The 22,858-nt window shown below is 35.8% G+C and overlaps 1 protein-coding gene across 7 annotated transcripts in view; it reads right to left on the bottom strand.

The window, feature by feature from the left end:
- The window catches only part of LOC121735454 (dual 3',5'-cyclic-AMP and -GMP phosphodiesterase 11-like), a 248,934-nt gene that overhangs the window by 170,629 nt on the left and 55,447 nt on the right, over positions 1 to 22,858 (bottom strand). For 3 of the 7 annotated variants that reach the window (XM_042126288.1, XM_042126289.1, XM_042126290.1), the window contains exon 1: positions 10,042 to 10,411. The exons of 1 other annotated variant lie outside the window; for it this stretch is intronic. The gene's annotated coding sequence lies outside the window, so the exon portion shown is untranslated. Of the gene's footprint in view, positions 1 to 391; positions 405 to 10,041; positions 10,413 to 22,858 lie in introns of those variants that run through there. 3 more of the 7 variants (XM_042126284.1, XM_042126291.1, XM_042126286.1) reach the window with 3 other exon arrangements.

Below are 22,858 nucleotides of genomic sequence, written 5' to 3'. Positions count from 1 at the left end.
AAAAGAGACTCTTTTTTTTACGTCCAGTCGTCACTTATCGGCACGTTGACAATTTAATCCTAAGAATTCATATTCAATCATTAACCAATTTCGGTTTCGTTTGACAGCAGAGATTATTGCTCTATTCCGCTAGGTATAAACTTCATGAGTCAAGCTTAGCCGACACTCGACAGATCATGACATTGACTTTACGTACCCCGACCTCCGCCATCTGTCTATGAATCGATTTCTCTAACAGTATAATTTTAATAACAAAAAAGGTACGGACAAAAGTCCCGTTAAAAAATATAAAATAGAAAGGTACTCATTTGACACGTATGCATAAATTAAAAAATATCTCATTAACCTTCAATTCATTATTTTTTAGTTTACGATATGGAACGGAAAAAACAGATAAAATATCAAATTTTAACAAGCAATTTATCATAAACTTGTTTGTAAACCCGTGGAACTCTACTTTAATATTCAGAATATGTAATTTTTGGATTTTTTTTCCAAAAAAAAACTCGATTTTTAGATGTCGAATAATATTATACTTCCATCGCCAATTAAAATTTTAACTGTCACACTATAGCTCTTAATGAGGAACATTAAATTTTAATGAATTTTCCTAAACATAGACAAAGGTTTTTAACCTTGTAGAAACACGAGCTTCATAATTTCAAGAAAACATAGACCACGATCCTGTAACAATATTAAAATTGTTAGGCCGAAATTAAAATGAAAATATACATTTTGAAAAGTCACTTAGAGACAGATACCTTCTAATTATTATTGTCATCCATCATCCATAATAATTATCTAAGTCGGTTATTTTGCATCCGGCGAGAATAAAATGACACGACCATTGAATCAAAACCATCCTATTAAAGAAGAAAATGACATGAGATGACATGGTCATCCCGTGTTGATTCAATCATCCTTGTAGTTCTGCGTACAGAAATGATGTTGCTAACTTTAGATTGATTCATAGGCTGACAGACCTACGGTATTTGATCGGTTTATGACAAATCAATGTTAGTCGTACTTCCGTCTGGGCTTGGCATAATCTTACCAAATTACGTAGGTTCGTCAACTGCTTCTGTGAATCGTTTTCACTGATAGTACATACGTGTTGAAAACAAAATATAAGAAAGTATAGTTTAGTCTTTAAACCCCAAAGGGACAGAAGATGTAATCTCTAATCTGGTTTAAAACCTTGCACCACAAAACTCGACTTACAGATAAAACGCATAACAACAAATAGAAGGATAAGTTTTATTACTCCAAGAATTCAGTTTTCAATTCCTTATCTCAAACTAAAACCACTAAAATGTATTCTAAAGCTTTATCTTTTAGTAGCTCTACCACGAAAATGCTAGTTATTCGTACATTTTCCTGCTCCATACGTTGACTGTTGAGGAATTAAAATATTTACACGTGTTTATTTAAACTTTACCCAAAACACTTTGGTATTAGGTAAAATTTAATCTTGTATAATCCATACAAATATTATAAATGCGAAAGTGTATCTGTCTGTCAGTTACCTCTTCACGCCCAAACCACTGAACCGATTCTGCTGAAATTTGGTATGGTTATACTTTGAGTCCCGGGATAGGACATAGGATACTTTTTATCCCGGAAAAACGTGCGAAGTTGCGGGCGTCAACTAGTAACATATTAACATTTATTTCCAAATGGTAAACTTAAACCTTTGTTTTAAAACTGTTATCCGTTTTATTTTAAATTTTTAAACGAAACCACTTCGTTTTTCATTTAAAATGACCGCATTAAAATTCCCGTGCGATCGTTTATGGTTTAGTCGTAGTTTCGTACAATTGCTATTCCAGACATTCGGTCCTTCACCTCAGGAATTAATAGCCAACTAAAGCATTAAAAGCTTTTCTGTTTTTCTCTGTACCTTAAAAATAAATACTTTTTACGTAATCGAGTATAGTATATTTAATCTAATCCAATAATTACATCCATTGCAATTAAAATTGAGACAAAAATTTGTTTGATTTAAATATTTGTACGAATTACGAGGTATAACAAATCGGCCTATCTTTGTTGGACAATTTGAATAGATCTTCTTAACAAACTATTATATAATATAATAGTTTGTTAAGAAGATAATATAATATTTTGTTTACTTACGTTTACGAGAATTGGTAGAGTATCAAAAATTAATTCATGAATTCTTTTTATATCTAATCTAAAGTATTGTAAAGGTTGTTACTTGTTGATGATTGTAATTATATTATAATCATTAAGTATTATCTGAAATATTTATGTACGTATTATGCTGCTGTAATACAAAAAATATAAGAAAAACGTTTAAGTTTTCCTCAAACTTGGCAAAAAAATACGAAAACGACACTATAAATTTTCCTCAAAACCTCAAAACTATAAAATGATTCGAACAAATAGCAATAGTTAATTCATTATTCATAAATTGACTCTTATTAGCATTAAACAGTACTTGATTATGCAGATTCACGTAATTTACGCTCGAGACAAAATATATTTTTTTGGTTTTTTTTTGCACGTGCACGGCTAACGTGCACAGAGCATAGTAATTGCCAATGACATTTATTTTAATGGATGGATACCTCGCGTGCTCGAGGCGACTAAGCTAATAATCGTAATTTTATTATTTTTACGTACTTTCTTAGTGCTTATCGATGGGTTTTATTATTAATTAAAATGGCGGACGTTCATTAAATTGGAGCTCGTGTAAAAAGGCAACAAGTTGAAAGTATATGTTTGTATGTTCCTTCGTAGCGCCTGAACTGTGGATACGATTTTAAAAAATTATGTCAAAATGTATCAATAGATTCATAGTAATGGTCCGGATAAAAAATCATACTTATAAAAAATGTGCATGTATGGCTGGAGTTTATATATGCGGCGGAGCGACCGCGCGTTTTGGCCGCTACACCGCGAGATCATAAACAAGTAACGATTTATTTAAATAGCGGTGCGGTCGCGTTGTTATTTACATACTTTGCTTTGCTTGCAGTAATCTCATCGCCAAACCGCGCGTTCAGGCGGACGCATACAAAGTATAAACGCAGTCTAAAAGTTATTTCTACATCAACTTGTGCGCAGACGGTAGTAATTACGCGTCTACGAGAATCAGGTACACCTTACGTGCCGGATCTATTTTCTAGCTCTACGGTAATTACCGATAGACCTTATTGCATTGCTTTAAAGTTCAAAATTAAAACTTGATGATTAAGCTGCCGTGTCTACTACAATCTAGGCGGTTATCTGGGAGAAGGCGGGGCGAGCATGCGAACAGATAATAATTAGTCTCCTCCAAGCTATTAAGAGGCGCCAGATAAACAGATGATGCTGTGTAACTGTTATACGAGACCCCGTTTACCTAATATACTAAGTTTTGGTCTTAAGGCCATCCCCCGAGCAAACGACCTTGACCATACATTTGACGCGTTGCCGAGATCGCACAAAAACCTATTTTTTTTACTTATCTTAGTTCAAAATTGATCTAAAAAAATTCAAACAGGGAATATGTTGTTAATGAAATTGTCTATCTATTGTCGTGTGTTTCAAATAAACGTAATTTGTAAATACTAGGGAGATGCTGAAAGTATGCTTCAATTTTAATAAATAATTGGTACTACTTTGGAAGCTAATATCAATAAGTATAATAAACAAAAATAGGAAATACATAATTGAAACGGGGAAAGGAATGTTAATATGCTGAAGATTATGTATTTATTATAACTTTGTAGCTTTCAAATTATGAGTTTATAAGGCTTTAAATACGGTAAATTACGGCATCTTCGTAGGGAATGGCCTTAAGAAGAGAAACTAGGGCTAGAGAAATAAAAAAGTATGTATTTGTGAAATCTATTGCTGTCTCCCTAACCTCAAGCCTCCCCCCGCAGAGCGCGATAAAGACAACTGCAGCTTGATCTAATAAAAGAATAGAAAATCAACAATTCGTTGTCCCCTGATTTCTTCTCCAAAACTTAACTGACTCAAGTATTTTTTCATTAAAAATTAAAGCAAGGCTTGAGCTGTGTTCCCATGTTTTATTTCTTTTTTACATAATAAGTTTTCTGGATGTTTAAAACAGAGGAAAATCTGGCCAGTTTTTGGGTTTTTGAACGTTATATCTTTTTTAATAGTTAAATTATGAAAAGAAAGAAAACATAGGGACATGTTAATAGTGGCCATAGACATTCAGGAAAAAAGGTATAACTCTACCGGAATTGTCCAGGGAGGTAATAGGGGACAAAGTTTGTCTCTACTACTAAGTTACTTACTAGTATGAAGTATCTCCTCTTAAATTAAAAATAAACATAAATTTTCGCCGCACGGAAGACAGGTTGTATGACTTCTCTTACGCCGCGCCGTACCAGCGATTTGCTCTCTGTCTGGTCTCTTTCTTACGAATTTTCAATCAGGTCACGTGCCCAGACGCGAATTTAACATTTTTCACTCATCCCATAAAAGCGCACAACGCAGATAAATACATTTTGCTCGATCAAACAAATGCAGTGGCTTCTCTAATCGAACTAATAATAACAGTAAATGCCTTTGACTATTCAAGGTACAAGCGCGAACTACTTTATAATTGTTATAATTATTAATAATATAATAATTAATAATATTCCATACTAATGTGTGCAAACAGTGTGTTCATACTCGTTTTTTTTTTATGAAATAAGGGGGCAAACGAGCAAACGGGTCACCTGATGGAAAGCAACTTCCGTCGCCCATGGACACTCGGAGCATCAGAAGAGCTGCAGGTGCGTTGCCAGCCTTTTAAGAGGGAATAGGGGAAGGTAGGGATGGAAAGGGAACGGAATAAGGGAGGATAGGGAAGGGAATAGGGTAGGGGATAGGGCCTCCGGTAAACTCACTCACTCGGCGGAACACAGCGCAAGCGCTGTTTCACGCCGGTTTTCTGTGAGGACGTGGTATTTCTCCGGTCGAGCCGGCCCATTCGTGCCGAAGCATGGCTCTCCCACGTCGTAGTTCTACGGTAAAATCTAAACTAATATCTATTCTGTGCTAATACTATAAACCGGAAGAGTTTGTTTGTTTGTTTGAACGCGCTAATGTCAGGAAGTACTGGTCCGATTTGAAAAATTTTTTCAGTGTTAGATAGCTCATTTATTGAGGAAGGCTTTATTTTATCACGCTAAGACTAATATGAGCGAAGAAATAGAGGAAAATGTGAAAACAACGAGGGAAATTATTTGAAAGAGCTTATCTCACGAACTATTGGAGCAACTTTTATGCTATATGATAAGAAGTAGACCTCGTGATGGATCATAGGCTATTTTTGTAGACTAATTTGTCTGTGAAATATCTAATTAACGCGGGCGAAGCCGCGCGGAACGTCTGGTAATAAATATAAATATACAGAATTTAAGAAGATCTTGTAACCCTATAAACTGTAGATACTTAATTACTTATTTACATGCATATTATGCATAATAATATTGTCTATCAGTCTGAGTGTCTGCTACCTCTTCACGCCCAAACCAATGAACCAATTTTGCTAAAATTTGGTATGGAGGTACTTTGAGACCCGGGAAAGGATATAGGATAATTTTTTTCGTGTAAAAATGTACGGTTCCCGTGAAATGAATGAATTTTGGCTCACGGGGGGTTCCGGGCGTTATCTAGACACAAAAAAGAAGATATTTAAATAAAACATCTCATCTCTCGAACAATTTTTAATACATGAGGAAAACATTTATTACGAAAGTTGATCATTAGAGCGAAATATTTCCAACAAAGTCGAAGAGATCTCGGACAAAAAAATGTATTTCCTAACGAGCTAAGTTCTCAACTTCAAAAACGAACCAAACTTTATGACTTTCATCCAAGTCCTACTCTACACCTCCAAATAATAATTAAAAATAGATATTTTATTCAACTGTTATGTTTTTTTTAAATATAATATTGAATATTGTTTAAAATAGTAGTTTGATTAGTCGACCCAAGAGATCTCGTCCTAATGGGACGAGTTACTAGACCAAAAAATTTTAAGCACATTTAACGAGCACAAAGCATCTTGTTTTGAATAAATAAATATAATATTATAAAATACAATTTGATACTTTATCATTACATTAATGTTACAGTCGATAAAAAAGCCACGTGTTTATTGGTTCGCTGGTCTCTCATTCCTATGATCTCCAAGTAATCCTTACTGTTTCTACTTCTATGAAAATGTAGCCTAATTATAAAACTATTAAGCTGTTTGTTAATTCCGGTATAAAGTTAGGTTTTTAAAAGCTTTTGAGAATGCAAAACGCATTATTGGCTAAAGTTGGTTTTATATGCGTCCGCCTAAATGCGCGGTTGGGCTACACCGCGACTCGCGAGATTACAAGCAAATGTAAAATGTAAATGACAGCGTCGCTATTTAAATTTTAAATAAATATTTACATGAATTTGATTGTCATAGCGCGGTGTAGCCGCCAAACCCGCGTCGGGCGGATGCATATAAATGCAGCCTAACTGGTTCTTTTTTAGCCTAGCCTGCGGTAGAGATTCAAATCCTTAAAAATGTGACACAGAGAGAAGTTACAGGAACCCCACACTGTTTGCCTATATCGACACACATACAATCGTGTATCTCAAAGCAATTTTGCAATTGAATGGACGATTGGCAAGAACAATGCCGAACTTGTTTAAATGGGTGTGTCCATACGTTTAAGAGAATTCAATATTTGTGCCTGTGCTTCGTGATAAAAGTAATATGACGTACTCGTCTGCTTGATAACACATAGTTTTCATTATATTATTATGATAATCAGTTAGTATGGTTTGTAAATTACAATAATAGCAAAATTAATTTGAATTATGTAAAAATATAATTATGAATTATGTTAATATATTATAAAGACAATAAAAAGTTTTCTAGATACTTTGTAGTTTTATCATTCCCGATTTAGCCCCCGACGAATCCGAGAAAAAATAGTTTTAAATTTAAATGAGTATTCGCCTAAGATAATTTAAAGAAGTCCTACATTTAAAGTTTTTGATCTTTGACACTCTACAAATTCTCTGAAATTTAGGCGCTTTGCACGTGCCCTGTTTGACACTTCGGCTTATTCATTCTCATATCACGAATACGGGCACCAGCTATATTTCATACAGAGAGTACACACAGGCCGACACTATCTAGTTTATGTACAATTGATAAATTTATTCAAGAGTAGATAATATTGTTTCCTCCTAGTGGAAAATTTACTACGCGGCCTCGTGATGCTACGTGCCATAGAGTAAATAGCAGTACAGAGGCGCTGCATATTTTGAATGAGTTTTGACTGTCATATAATAAAGAAGACTATCTTTGAATAAGATCCGATCGTATTATCTGTAAACATTGCATATTTCGAAACCTGATCAGCAGTAAAATGAGACGCCAACATTGTCATGAATCATGAAGTGAACAAAAGAGCTTTAACTTTTAACTAATGAAAAATATTAATTTGTTGTACTTTTATGGTATCTTCATGGGTACTTTATTAAAGTAAATTAGATTTTTACTATATATACTTATAAAAATAAGGAAACTCAATTAGGGGAAATGGCCCAATTTTTACCATATCATCACCTAATTGATGATCCCCATACTGCAGGCCACGGTCACCATAGAAACGGTTTCTTTCTTTGGAAGAATAGACAAAGTGACAGTTAGACAATGGAAATCCGCCATTTTGTCGATAAAATCTGTCAGTAGGTATGTTGATTCTTCCGTAGAAAGAAACCGTCTCTATGGTGATCATTCTACACCTGCAGGTGAACCCGTCAGGTTCAGCTGTAACATACTGTACTTAAATTTAGAAGCATCGTACTCACTTAATTATAAAAGTGTATTTTTTAATATTTGTTTTGTTCCTAGTGTTCCCACCCAAGAGCTGTACCTCAATTCTTTTTTAACTTTTTGGTCGGCACTGATAAAAGCGAGATGAGAACCTTAGCAATTTGAAGGCTATAAAATTGTTTTCATTTTATTATTCAGCTTTTATTAACACTAGTTTAATAACCCGACTCGTGTCTCGACCTTTTAATGTTGAAGTTTCTAATTTTTGGTAAAAAATGCTTTATAATTATACACCTAAGTATAAAATATTTTAGTGTTTATAACATTTTCAATAAATATATATATTATGACTAATATTTAAAGCGCTGAGAAATGTATATGCTTGGAATATTTAAAAAACACCATAGTTTATACCTGCAGAATTAACAAGAAGCACGATGTGAAATTGAAATGTAATTAACCCTCAAGCGACGTAACTACATCTCGCCTGCATCGAGCATGGGACGAAACGCCACCCGAATGTAAAATAGTTTGTTGCTGTTTTTTTAACCTTTTTAAATAGAAGTAGAAAAAGATAACACCTCATTTTAAGTTGGTTAAATATGTTAGATTTAGGATTATTTTCATAATATTATAATATTGTTTGGAGTAATATACAAATATCTATTGAGTATTTTATTGTTCTTAAGTATAAAATAGCTCTGAAAAATTATGATTAAAAAGAAAACTTTTTAATCATAATTTCTAAGAGCTACATAGTATATTAGGATGATAAATTGAATTTCCATGAACTAACTCATTGATGATTATATGAACTTTGATACGAGTTATCTCATTTGACTAGAATCTAGAGTCTAGACTATCCATACTAATATTACAAATGCGAAAGTGTGTCTGTCTGTCTGTATGTCTGTCTGTCTGTCTGTTACCTCTTCACGGCCAAACCGCTGAACCGATTTTGCTGAAATTTGGCATGTCATCTCATACTTTGAGACCCGGGAAAGGACATAGGATACTTTTTGTCCCGGAAAAATGTACGGTTCCGCGCGATAAACTAATTTAGTCGCAACGGAGTTATATATAAATATGATAGAAAATAATTATCAATAGTTACATGAACTATAATATCTTATCGTGGATTGTGCATTCAAAGTGTTTTCATACTAATTTAAAAAGTTAGTACAATTTAAGTACTACTAACGATTAAAAATAATGATTTATTTTAATATGGTTTGATAAAACTTATTACTCGTAGTTTTAATCATTCTTGGAATATTAATTAAATATTGACATTATTAATGACATCGAGTTATTTAAATTGTTAATAAGTGAAATGAGAATGATTTTAACATATATTTTAAACAAACATTACCATGCAAACAGTGTTGAATGTACATGGACATTGAAACTTGTGTATACGTAAACATATACATAATACAAGACACATCGTAATATGAATATGTATTTATAAACAAACTCACACATACAAAGCCCAACACACGTATGACTGTATAGTACAACATATAAGAACGTTGTAACGAATCGTACTGATAATATGACTATTATTATATTATGTTTAAATAAAAATGATAATATTCTAAGTTTCGCTAGCTTGGAAACAATAGTTATTTAGAGTATTACATTTTAATGATTTTTATATCAAACCCCTTTTGAAGTTACGTTGGTACTAAAATATTATGTTAATTATTACACATTTTAAAACAGTGTTTACTAAAATTCTAAGAACTTCAAAGTTAATGTTATCATTAAATTTAAATAGAATGTTTTTTTTTAATATTTGTATTGCTACTTTAAACATAATATTTCAAATAGTAACTACCTATTAGATTTTAATCCTCATACGTCGTATATTCCATAATATAATATATTTGCATATATTAAACATTATATTATGTAGGTTTATTGTACTGAGGTGAGCATGTTAATTTTATTGTTCTCGGTAATATAATTTACTGATGGCCACTGAAGTAGTCGTATTGTGGACTGTGGTACGTAATATTATAGTGTATAATGTGTCGACTCGTACCACTCGTACCCGCAACAGCGCACAATGTCATGCCTACACGAGACCTAGTACGAGTATTTATAAGGGGCACACATGTACACTTAGCATATTACACTTATGTTTTAATCCTACTGTACGCAGTATTGAGCAATCAACAGGTACTTTCGAAGCGTGAATAGATAAAGATAGTATCTAAATCGACCGGGGTCATACTTACAGATAAAATGTCACCGATCAAACGACACAAATGTTAACCGTCAACAAAAACACAAGACACGAGGATATAATGTGGTGCAGTCGCTGCACACTGCGGCCGTTAACCCGCCGTCGGCTGCGTTTCGAAAACTTCGCAGCGTTTAGTTATATTCAAAAATAGACGGACGTATAATAAAAACACGCGCGTACGTTTACAAACATCCGGGCACTGGTTTTGAGACACTACCGAGGTGGCAATACATGAATTGACGCTCAAGCTACGCGACTAAAAGTTTCCAGTACATAAACTTGGAATCGTAAAACGGGGATCACACGAGAGCGCGACAACCCCGCGGCGCTCGGAACTCAACTGGCGCCTTCGTCCGCTCCGCACCTCGCTCCACGCCCACACGCCCGACTCTGCACACAGAGGCATCTCACACAGATGTACACGCGCGCCTCGCACGTAACCCGAAACTGATAAACAATTTTAAAACAACACTACCATACGAGTGCACTTATGTCCCCGCTATCCTGTTCATACGTCTAAAACGTATGCGGCATGGCACGAATCGTCTAATCCGCAAACAATAATTGCAACTGGCAATATTTGTCGATTCATCGCAGATGTTGTTTGAAGTACAATTTGCTGACACAATAATTTATGATATTGTAACAACAGATGCTCAATCGACAATTGCACATTTTAGGGTTAAAAGTAGTAACAATTCAAATAAGATGGTCTTCAAATATGCGTTGACCTTGCAAGCTGCATCCATCAGTCTCCTTTCTTGAATTATTTATGAACCCTTTCGTTGGACGAACACGAAAGTAGAGGCGACCACATTTTTATCGAAAAATCTACGACCTTAACAAAGGTTAAATTGCAAGGAAAACAAACCGGATAAAAGGTAAAGGCTCAAGCTACAGTTACGTTTGTTTCTAAACGCTAACGAAGACAATAATATTATTGTTTGTGTTAAAATAACTTATCACTAGATAGTAGAAGTTTCCTGCCTTATGTATCTGAGGCAGCTTATCGAAGTTATATAATATGAATTAAAATAATTAATTAATATTTTGAAGCAAATACTGTGGATCAAGAATTGTAACGTTCGTAACGCAGAGAAGATAATTTAATTTCAAGTCATCGTCCCGTTTTAACCGTACAATGCTTTAAAATAAGTAATAATGAATCTAGCATAAAAATCAAACATTTTAATAATCATCACAGTCAAGAACTTACCTACTCTGACTTATAATAATTCACAATCTCCTTTTACTAGTGAATAGCAAACGAACAAACTCACACATCACATTTATGTTAGGTAAGGTTAGTTACACAGACGAGACTGTTTAACCGTAGATTTTATTTGACTTTCACTTGACCAAAATACAAAAATTATTTAACCCCCTCTGGCCAAAAGACAATTTAAACATTAACTTGGAGTATGAAGATATAATATTGTAATGTGAACGGTCAGTTCATATATCCAAGGAAATAGCTTGGAATATAATTGCCCAGACAAATAGACTATTCCTTTCATCAACATAACAAATATGCTAAACGTCTTTCAGCACAACAATATGATAACTGAAGTCCGTTTAAGACAGTTACAACTTATAAGTTGTAACAATACGCAGTATTCTCTAGATCTAGAGTCTAGAGTCTAGAAACCCTAGATTTGTAATAAGAATGACAGTTATTTGATTATTAATAGAAATAATATTTTACAGACTCATAGCCATAAAATCGTTTTTTAGTATAGATTTAGAATTCGGACAAAATAACGTATTAGTAATGTGTACTCACTTGGTAAAAGGCCATCTATTTTTCTCAGTGCATGGAAATTACCTGAAATAAAAAACACTAAAGGGCATTTAGATAAGTGTGTTTTAGATTTAAGGCAAGCAAGGTTATAAAAGCAAATAAAAAATTAAGTAAATAATTTTTGTTTCAGATTTTATTTTTATTTTAAATACATAATAATTGACAACGTGCCTAAAATTTTATTTTTCTTAATTATGAAACTAGTAAAATAAGCAAACAAGCATTCATAACTGGAAAAAAGAAGCGCGAAAGGTAGAGAAAGGTAGAGTTGTTTAAGATTCAAACCATGAAGCGAATGAGGATATATTTTTGTACAAAAATTAACATTTAATATCAATTTTGTGACTGATGTGGACTACAGAATACTAAGAATGTAAATTAATATGTCAATTTATAATCTCATGAGTGTTAACCATTTTAAAATTTGCCTTAGGTACAGTCTTCAGACTTAACAAAAAACTTCAGAGTTCATTAAAATAAAAATCTTTAACGAAAACAGTTCAATTTTTAGCCCACAAGGATTACACAAACTTATTTTTTCTTCACAATTCGTAACTCGTCTCAATGGGACCAAACGCTCGAGACGCCGTTTACAGGTTAACTGATATTTTAATTATTCGTAGTAGTTCGTAGTTTAATTTTTATTAATATTTACAATTTACATGTTTAATTTTCTTAAAGAAGTACTAAAGCCGTATATTAATTAAAATGGGGTCATACTGCAATAGTTTTTAACGAATACTGCAGTAATACTTAGCCAAGTATAAGTCAAAAACAAATGTTTAGTGCCAAAATAATTTTTATCTGTTTGCAAATCGAGCCAAGCTTTTTCATGGTTTCCTACAAATCTAAACGAATCTAAAAATGTCTAAAATAAGGCTGTGGGCTCTCGAACTAGGTTAAAATACTTTAATACAATGTAAAAGAAAAAATTTTCCATACTAATGCGTTGGTAATTAATAATTATACCTACGTTAATTAATTTTAGTTTTACATTAAAATTATTAGTTATGGCGCTCTACTAACTTTGCTATTATATATTTTCCCTGTACTCTTATGGATTTTTAAAGTTGCATTTTTATATAATACATATATAGTTCTCTAGTTGTAAATTAAATTTTATTTTGCCCAAACACTCTGTCACTCAACCTCTTTGGCAACTTACTAATAAAAATATTTTACTATCTGTCTGAATGTAAGGTTTCCAAATATGCTAGGCAAAGCCAAGTACTAAGCATAAAGACAAATTTTCCACTTTTTTGGTAAAAAGTGGCCAAGTAGTAAAGTAGTCCGACATTCTGAGAGCATTTGATTCATTCACAAATAAATAAATTTTTATTTTATTTTCATACCTTGTAATTATTTATTAGTTACTGACTGTGCACATTTTTATGCGAAAGTGCGTCTGTTTGTTACCCCTCACGCCAATTTAGTATGGAGATATTGAGTCCCGCAAAAGGACATAGGATTATCCCGAAAAATGTACGATTCCCGTGCGATAAACCAATTTTGGCGCGTTTTTAGTGCGCTAAAAACTATATTTAATCTTTAAAGCAATAATAATATTAGCGGTACTCGGTTCTTTAAAAATACCGAAATTGGATATTCTCGGCTCGCGTCCTAATGAACTAATAAATTACATCTGGCTGACAACTCCTCAGAATATTTTACAAGAAACAATATATCTCGAACAAATTATTGTCATCTGTACGGACGACCGACTACCTAATAAATAAATTGCGCGCCATATTTTATCGTTTCTGACACTTGGGTTTTATATTAAACTAGACGTTCCGTGCGGCTTCGCCCGCGTAATTTTGATATTTCACAGACAAATAAGTTCACCAGAAATAGCCTATGATCTTTCACGTGGTCTACTTCTTATCTGTGCCAAATAACAGAAAAATTGCTCCAGTAGTTCGTGAGATAAGCCCTTTCAAATAATTTCCCCCGATTTTCCACATTTTCCGCTATTTCTCCGATCCTATTAGTCTTAACTTGGTAAAATATAACCTATAGCCTTCCTCGATAAATGGGCTATCTAAAACTGAAAGAACTTTTCAAATCGGACCAGTAGTTCCTAAAATTAACGCGTTCAAATAAGCCCTTTCAAATAATTTCCCTCCGTTTCTTCCACATTTTCCTCTATTTCTTCGCTCCTATTAGTCTTAGCGTTATAAAATATAGCTTATAGCCTTTCTCGATAAATGGGATATCTAATACTGAAAGAATTTTTCAAATCGGACAAGTAGTTCCTGAGATTAGCGCGTTTAAACAAACAAACAAACAAACTCTTCCGCTTTATAATATTAAAAGTATAGATAAACTCCAATAATAATTATGCTGTATCAGGCGATCCGTCTGCTTTTTAGCTGCCACTCATGCCAGTCTCAAGATATTATGCTAGAGAATTGTAGTTAATATGTATTAGACTATAAGTACTATCAAATAAATTGATTTCTAGGCGAACTATTTGGATCTGTTCAGTTAGTCATGATCTGGCTCGCCTTAATCCTTCGATCGTGGATTCTTGGAAATATATTGTTATTCTATTTTGTCTCGCTCACCGGTGAGCTTATGGGGCTTGATGGGTTAAGGAGTGAGCACACTGAGACGGGCCGTGCCGGGGCTCAGCGTGCCGGGGCTCATCGCAAAAATCCGCCTCCATACAATTTGTATGGAAGCGGAAATCCGCTGCGCCCCGACACAGTGTGCGATACGCGCATCCGCTTGCATACAAATTTTATGAAGGCGGATTTTTGCGATGAGCCCCGGCACGCTGAGTCCCGGCACGGCCCGTCTCAGTGTGCTCACTCCTTTAACCGGCAACGCACCGCAGTTCTTCTAATGTTGCGAGTGTTCATGGGCGACGGTAGTCGCTTTACATCATGTGACCCGTTTGCTCGTTTGCCCCCTGACTGACGATTACTGATACCAGTAAATAAGTTTCCCAGAATATTAAGAGTAGATTATTTCTATAGATGCCATTTAGGGGTAGTAAAGCCTACACGCCTAAAACATTCGACCTTTAAAAAGAAAGTAGGCTTAAGCGTCTTTTGGTAAACTATGTTTAAGTAAAGACATAATATATTCACTGCAAAGACATAGGTATTATAGGATTAAGCGATATCTATCAAGTCCAAAGTTTAGCCCAAAATCGTCAATGTATGAAGTAATTTTTAAGGAATGTGATGTTAACTGATTCGCAGGCCAATACGAGCGAGGAAAATCTTGCTATAATAATATGATCTCTAACTAGAAGACATATTTTGACCTGCTAGATTACAAGTAAAGCTGCCAAGTTACAGCAAGCTTCATTACACAAAAGCTTCAAAAGTGAGACAGATGTCAAAATCTTTATTTCATAACAATTAGGGCTTGTATTCACTTTGATTAGTGCAAGTGATAAGTGCAGGTGATTAGTGATCGTATTCATAAAATAAATAGAACTTGCACTAATTAGTCGCTGTCCACACTCGCTGTCTCTCGATTACTAATCACCTGCACTAATTACCTTTTTTACGAAAAATGGGGATACGCAGGTGCATGAAATTTTGCACAGTTATAGTTTATATGGTGAAGGAGTGCATCGAGCTAATATTATTTTGAAATTAAGCTTTTATCATACATTTTTTTAACAAATAAAACATTACACACACTACAACACACCTACATGAGAAATTACAGATTTTTGAGTGACAAGCCTATACATACGAATTATACTCTTTTATTTATGGTTGAAGTCTGTTGACAACAAGTTGACAAATTGAAAATGGATTATAGTTTTTTTATTGAATCTAAGATACTATTAGACAATGCTTACACGGCCAGTCTGAGATCAGCTTAGTCCCAGAGACAAGAGTTGAAAAAAAAATGATAAAGTCAATATTTTTTACAAAATATAGGTAGTAGTCCTAAATATGAAAGTTGAAACTAAGGTCGAATTTCGACCATTGGGCGATCTCTAGTAATAATAATATGGTGTTTTTGATATTAAGTAACTTTGCCGTCAAAACTAGCGAATGTGTAGATTAATCACACAACTATGAATATTCACTCAGGTTTAGTTATAACTTAGTACAGGGGTCACCAAATGGCGGAACGCGGTCCGGATCCGGATTCCGGACCGCTGACCCATTGTGTGCGGACCAAGCAGTAGCTCTACCATGAGTTTAAAGCTATAGTATTTATCGAAACTCGATACCGACTACGTAAATTTTTAGTATGGAAAATTTTACATCGCACCTAGCGGTTACTTGTGGAACTAAGATTCTCGGTATCGAGTATCGATAAATACTATAGCTTTAAACTCATGGTAGAGCTACAGTTTCGAAAATGAACTTCGTTAAAAATAAATTTCGGTCTCGACATACTGCTAAACATCTCCAGGATTTAATGTCAATAGCTTGCACCAATTTCACTCCAAACAAACAACAAAAATTTTAATTTCTCTCATTGATATTAGATATGTTAATAAATACCTTTTTAATTTCAGTAATTACCTTTTTAAATATTTTTTTGCTATGTGTAGACCGCAAAGGTCATTTCATTCTATAAAATGGGCCCTGAGCGAAACTGTTATTGAAGACCCCTGACTTAGCATGTCAAACGTACTAAAGCACTCTGTACTGATGATGATGAGTTCTATACTCTAGTTCCAATCTCCGCTCCAAACATTTCAGTGCGCTCGAAGCCGGATGCGAAATTTTCCACGGCTACAGAATCCTCCGGGGCGGCGGTTTTCATTCACGAATGTATTTTAGTGCTGACCACCGACCTCTCATTACGAATAGACTCAGAGAATCTTATAAGTTTTTTTTTATGAAAAAAGGGGGCAAACGAGCAAACGGGTCACCTGATGGAAAGCAAATTCCGCCGCCCATGGACACTCGCAGCATCAGAAGAGCTGCAGGTGCTTTGCCGGCCTTTTAAGAGGGAATAAGGTAATGGGGGAGGGTAGGGAAGGGAATAGGGGAGGGTAGAGAAGGAATAGGAGAGGGTAGGGAAGGGAAAAGGGTAGGGGATTGGGCCTCCGGTAAACTCACTCGGCGAAACACACCGGTTTTCTGTGGTATTTCTTCGGTCGAGCCGGCCCATTCGTGCCGAAGTATGGCTCTCCCACGAAACAAACTTGAGCAGTACTTAAACGAAGACCATAATATACGTACTCCCTACTTACATACTAATATTATATAAATGCAAAAGTGTCTGTCTGTCTTTTGCCTCTTCACGCCCAAGCTGCTGAACCGAATTTGCTGGAATTTTGAATGGCAACATTTTGAGTTACGAGAAACGACATAGGCCACTTTTTATCTTAAAATGTAAGGCTCCAGTGCATTAAACGATGTTGCGGGCCTCATCGAGATCATACTAAACGAAGATCTCCTATTTATAATAATCTTTAGCTCTACCATGACTTTAAAGCGTATATACTACACTCGGGCTAACTCGTCGCTAGCGATCATTAACTCCCTGTCAAAAACTTGCTATTTTCCATATAAACCACGATTGACAATGAAGTGTCAGATTGTCAATCGTGGTTTTATATGGAAAATGACAAGTTTTTAACAGGGAGTCAATGACCTCTAGCGACAAGTTAGCCCGAGTGGAGTATAGTATTCATCGATACTCGATACCGACTACGTAAATTTTTAGTATGGCAAATTTCACAGCGTCTCTTGCGGTTACTTGCGGAGGTAAAATCGCCATACTAAATATTTACGTAGTCGGTATCGAGTACGATAAATACTATAGCTTTAAAGTCATGGTAGAGCTACTTATAGAAGCAGCTTCAGTTTACAAGAATGCCACAAGAGAGTAACAAAAAGAACATAACAGACAAAACGGAATATAATTATTCGAAAGCATTACCATAATACAATTCTAAAGAACTCTTATACTTTTACCATTGTTGTACTAGGAGCCTTTATTCTCAGGAAATAAAGCTACCTACATCTAGTCTACGACATCGCGGTACATTGATGTCATAGACCATCGGTAGTGGGTGATCGACCTCGTCACCAAACAAACAGCTGATCGATACCAGCCATCATACATTACCCTTACACCCGGCCTTTGTCCTTGATTTGTGGCCATCTGCTTAGCGGTTAGAAGTTACGAGATCGTAGGTTCAAAGGATAATTCATTAATTCATAATTTTGGTTCAGAACTCGCTGAAGTTTTTGTATGGCAAAACAAAAACTTGAGTAAGTTCTGAGCTACATATAGAAAGATAATATAACTAGCTGTTTCAAAAGAGCTAGTCATATTATCAAAAACTTACTTTCGCAGGACACTAACGGGAGCTTCTCTACTTATACCCAATTTATTTAAGAACGAGAGTTCGTGTATGTTTTGACTATCTTATATTATATTATTTGATTGCACGGTTAATATATGTTATTTAAATTGATAGCATTATAGCTGCACATACTGAGCTCTATTTACATGTAGAGTAAACGGTGTAATTTAGAGCCCGCGAGACGAGAAGCTATTTCAAACTCATTTGTGATTTGCTTACGAAGTCCCATCTATTTTAGTACATCGCACTCCAAACTTTGAAATTAGGCCAATTGTTAAATATATCATGAAAATAAATCTCCAAACAGTTGTCAGACAAGTCAACGACTTTGTGAACTAGAAACTATTTGTAAAGTGTTTGTAAAGTGATTATATAGCAATTGAATTATATCTTGAAACTGATATTATAAAAGTTATATACGTATATTCATTCATTAGTTCACTTGAATGAATACTTTTTTTACTTATCCAGCACAAACGGCCCAAGAGTCAGGGTCAGTCAGGACTTCGTTATTTTATTAAAGCTGAAAGTTTTTCAGTAACATGCATCCGTGGTCTAGTGGTTAAGAGCGTGGCTCTCGACTCGGAGTTTCTGGGTTCGATTCCCGCGTTGGAAACATGTTATTTCCAAGTTTAGTTAGGACAATGCAGGCTGATCACCTGATTGTCTGACAAGTAAGATGATCCATGCGTCGGATGGGCATGTAAAAAGTCGGTCCTGCGCCTGATCTCTCGCCAGTCGTGTCGGTCTTCCGTCCCACTGGGTTATGAGAGTAAAGGATTAGAGAGTGCTCTTGTGTACTATTCACACACTTGAGCACTAAAAAACTACTCCTGCGTACCTGGCCTGGTTTCAATGAAACTGGCCACCGTCACCGAAATCGGCGTGGGGAGTATTATTAATAATATGCATAGGTCTGGCTGCCTCTGGATCTTACTCTTTAATGTTTCATTGTTCAGATGAGCCTTGAAGTGAAATGTCGCCGACAAAAAATTAACAAGAAATGCGTCTTCTGAAGTCAGCACTAGGACGTGCTGCCCGACAATCGACATACGGCCTTAAGTTCTCCTACAACACAAACTAGATGACGCCTACAACACCGTTGCGCCAAAATTCGTTTATCGTGGGGGATAGCGTACATTTTTCCGGAATTAAAGGAATTCCCATACCAAATTTCAACAAAATCGGTTCAGCAATTTGGACGTGAAGAGGTAAAATACAGGCAGACAGACACACTTTTGAATTTTTAACATTATGAAGAAAGTACTAGATGACGCCCGCAACTCCGTTGCGCCAAAAGTCGTTTATATTATGTCAAGTCAACATCCGTGAATCTCGATCTGGGGTTGACGATTACGCAGGTCTTTTCAACTTCTCTGATGGAACATACCAATTGATTGAATATACCCAAGGTCTTATTACATTACCTACCATAACTACTTTTACTATTATCTATTCTGTACCATAACCAAGGTCTGGGTTTAACGACTGATTCGTGGGTTATTTCAGTCCAAAAGTGGACGTCACGAAAATATTCCGCCACGTGCTGACCGGCGCGTCCCCACGTGCGTTTGTTTTGCCAAATACTGCTATTACTTAATATTATGAAATCTCTTGCTGTTGGCCCATGATGGACGATGCACCAATACGAGCGATTACAAACTAGTAGTGGGGCATATTCTTCTAATGTACGCGATGTCGATTGTGCATAACAGCTTCACAATCATGGTGGCAAAAGGCATGTCTTCATACGGCCGCACTAGACATTTTATAATTTTATGAAGGTTTTGAAATAAGCTCCATGCCTACGTCCCATACATTCACTGTTTTTTTATTAAATGAGGTAAAGTATCCATTACAGTGTGCTGCAGATGTGCTGCAGATGGTTACTCACCAATGCCCGCACGACAAAATTAATTGTTACGGTTACTGCACCCTCCTTTCTTCTTAAAAAACTTTAATAATTTTGCATGATAGCAGAGAATATAATTTGTAACCTAAGGAAGAGTAACAGTGTCAAAAATATTGTTCCGATTCTACTAAATGTGACCCGAATACAACATGCATATTGCATACTTTATTTATTTATTTATTGCCCCGGCCCGAACACATGCAAGAATTTTGTGTACTTAATTATAGAAGTGACAATTATTGTCAATGTCTTTATTTTGTCAATTTGAATGTAGTGTTTCGTAGCTATTGCCATACTATTTTAGTGTGCGAAAAGAACCTTGGCAATCAAATTCAAGTTGAAGTATTTTTTTTTATGAAATAAGGGGGCAAACGAGCAAACGGGTCACCTGATGGAAAGCAACTTCCGTCGCCCATGGACACTCGCAGCATCAGAAGAGCTGCAAGTGCGTTGCCGGCCTTTTAAGAGGGAATAGGGTAATAGGGGAGGGTAGGGAAGGGAAGGGAAGGGAAGGGAATAGTTGAGGGTAGGGAAGGGAATAGGGTAGGGGTTAGGGGATTGGGCCTCCGGTAAACTGACTTACTCGGCGAAACACAGCGCAAGCGCTGTTTCACGCCGGTTTTCTATGAGAACGTGGTATTTATCCGGTCGAGCCGGCCCATTCGTGCCGAAGCATGGCTCTCCCACGTGTAAAGTGGGAGTTACGTTTCCTTATTTTTTATTATTCGTACATTTCGTAGGTTATATGGGACAGTTTCATAAAATAATTTATCCATACGGAAGGCTAGTCATGAATAACGAGTAACGACTAAAGAATGATGACAAAAAATGTCAGAATGATGATCGGAACATGACGCGACGTTTTCCCGAAATTCGCTGAAATCATTCCCTTCTGGATAATCTTTTAAATTGATCCCGTATGTGATCAAGAGCGTTTTCAGTTTTCCCGATGATTAGATATAACGAGCTGACGCATCGCCTGCTTCTAGGAATCTAATACAATAACTGAAGTGGGAGTTGGCCGTTGGGACCGTTTGTGTGTACGTTGTTGTGTATGGCAATCGGGGATGCCGTGCAAAATATATTGCATACATTTTTTATCAAGTTATGCAATTATAATTCGTTTACATTTAGTCACACGCACACAAACACCGCTGGGCGGAGTATTAGGTTATTTTCGTTACGGAATTTCTTGATTCAGTCGCCGCGCTCATAGCGATTAAGTAGAGAGTTCATCAATAGAGTTGATAGAGAGTGACTGTATCTTTATACTATATTTCAACTATATACTATCTGTCTACTCACATCTTCTAAGGCCCGATTCGACCAAACTTGAAGTTACACGAGTAAAACTATCATGAGAATAATTTTACTCCTTTAAATTACTCTAGGGTATTATCGTTTGCATTTTACCAAGTTACTCAAAGAGTATGAAACAAAATGTCAATTATAGTTCACAATGACACCGACCGTGACAGTTGAACCCTGTTGTGCAACTATTCACAGTTTAATATTTACTCTACCAAAATAGCCCGTGTAAATATTTACTCCCGTGTAATTACCTCATTCTTGGATTAGAAGTTAGAAAAACGCAAAACCAGCTTACTCTTAGATCAGGAAACAGTTATACTCGAGTAAAATTTGACTCCAGTTTGGTCGAATCCGCCCTTAATATATCTTCTCTCTTCACGATAAATTCCGAAATTAGAGTACCGGGAAAGGACATGACCTGTAGGGCTAGCATAACAACAGTAGACATAGGAAAGAATCGCATACTGACGAATTTTATCGATAAAATGGCGGATTTCCATTGTCTAACTGTCACTTTGTCTATTCTTCCGTACAAAGAAACCGTTTCACTGGTGACCATGCTACGCGTGCTGGTACTAGCCATGGTAAAATGTACGGTCCCAGCACTATACAAATTAATTTCAGTGCAAAGAAAACATCTTGTGGCCTGTGGGTAAACATTTAAAATAATATTGTGTAACTAAAGAAACATTCAGCGAGGACGGCGAAATGTTCAGCGCACACCAGATGCCTTTCCCGATTAAACTGTCACGCTGACATTTCCAGTGTAATGCCGCTGTACACAGGCCGTTGATGAGGAAAATTACATTGCATCGCGTTGTCCGGAATCCGGAGGGCCGGGGAAAATTTAGTGCGCTGGAAATATAATGCTGAAAGTAGGCTAAACCGGCCTCTGGCACTTGACAGGATCGAAATACTGTTTTGACTGACATGGTCACCATAGAAAGAGGTTCTAGACTACCCATGAATGAATAGACAAGACCGAGTGACGAGAGAAACCTGTCATTCCGTTTCTTATCTGTATTTCTAATGTGATAAAGACCTGCTTATGAAAACACTTAGCTCTGTAGCCCGGACAACAGTTAGCTCAGACTTCATGTTCCTGTCCGTCTGTTTTCCTTTTCACTATCAAGAGACTGAACCGATTTGCAAGAAAATTAGTAAGAAGACAGTTTTGCTACCAGTTGAGGAAATGGCTACTTTTTTTTCAGGGAAAAAGTGCGGTTCTCGTGAGAATAACCGAGTTGCGGTCAACGGCTAGGACATAATCATTATTTCGGCTTCCGTTAGGAAGGCACCAGCATTTATAGAATTTTGAACATAAAAGTGACATGAACCGTTTTTTGGCTGTTTTATAGATTCGAAACTGTTAGGATATCGATAAGATCATTTGCCATTTACATAGATGCCTTATTTGCCTGGCCTATGCCTTACATGGGCATTGGGACCAAAGATCTAGTGAACCAAATAGACCTATAACCATA

Source organism: Aricia agestis, chromosome 17 (assembly GCF_905147365.1).
Source record: "Aricia agestis chromosome 17, ilAriAges1.1, whole genome shotgun sequence".
NCBI lineage: Eukaryota > Metazoa > Arthropoda > Insecta > Lepidoptera > Lycaenidae > Aricia > Aricia agestis.
This window is presented reverse-complemented; position numbering and strand designations above follow the sequence as displayed.